The sequence below is a fragment of the Cryptomeria japonica genome, chromosome 5, assembly GCF_030272615.1.
Source record: "Cryptomeria japonica chromosome 5, Sugi_1.0, whole genome shotgun sequence".
NCBI lineage: Eukaryota > Viridiplantae > Streptophyta > Pinopsida > Cupressales > Cupressaceae > Cryptomeria > Cryptomeria japonica.
Window position 1 is genome coordinate 103,522,727 of NC_081409.1, and position 1,149 is coordinate 103,523,875.

Consider the following 1,149-nt stretch of genomic DNA (forward strand, 5'->3'; position numbering starts at 1 on the left):
AACTAATAAAACCAAGATACAGAAACATAAATTAGCTGAGGAAATCGACCTATTCTACCAAATGGTCTGATACTCCATGGTTTGAAGGGCTGCATTTTAAAATAAGAAATCTTCTCCCTATGAGTCGACTTAGGCTTGGTTGTAAGGAAAGGAAAACAATTTTATTACAAATTCTACGAATATCAAGAGCAGAAGAAATATATAAAACTATGCCGGTATCCAGCATTGGACCAAGTTCATTTGCTTGGTTGAACTGGATAGAGAAATCGACTTCCCCTCCAAACAAATCTCTGCCATTAAAGAAAATTTGAAACCCAATACGTATAATAATGCAGATCGACTAAAATGCAAGAGGATAAAGACAGGACCGATTCAAAAGAAATCATCATCCAGCTTCATCGGTTAGAATAGATAGTCAAAATCATAATATGAAAAGTGATAAGGAAAAATCTGCAGGTACAGTTCCAAATCGATGCCAATTAGATATTCAACATTTCAGAAAAAATTGGAGGAAAAATCAAAGAAAAGAAGCAACTTTTGCCAAAGAAACACTACCCAGCAAAACGTAATGAGGAAGGAGGCGATGTTGGGGAGTCTCCTGCAGCTCAGCTGATTTCCTCATGATCACTTTTTGCAGGGCGCCAAAGTCACAGCGAAAGAGGGATGAAGAAAGGGAATGGTGGCGTGGCAGGTCGATCTTCCAACCCTTTCAGCAGGCGTCCAACTTCTAATCTCATGCCAGTGCCTCTGCCACCCACCCAAGTCGCCTTGCAGGTTAATAAAAATGCTGAGGAAAAAATTGGAGCCCCCAAAATATCGACTTAAGGCTGGGTCCCATGGAGGGGGCTTCCTAAAAAAAAAAACAGAGCGGGCGTTGTTGAGATTATAAATTCAATTTAAATTAATATTATAATTTGTTATTTATTCTATATTTATTTATCACTCTTTGAATTGGTTTTATTATTTAAACTAATTAATTTGTTACTATTATTGTGTATTTGCACAGGTCACATTCTCTAGGTTGGTGCCGACGAGCTAGGAGACCCCTCCTCGGTCATATGTCTGCCTTCAACAATCAACCCTGCATCCACCTCACACTCGGTGAAGAGTCGGATCACATAAAAATATTGTTTTTAATAACATCCTATT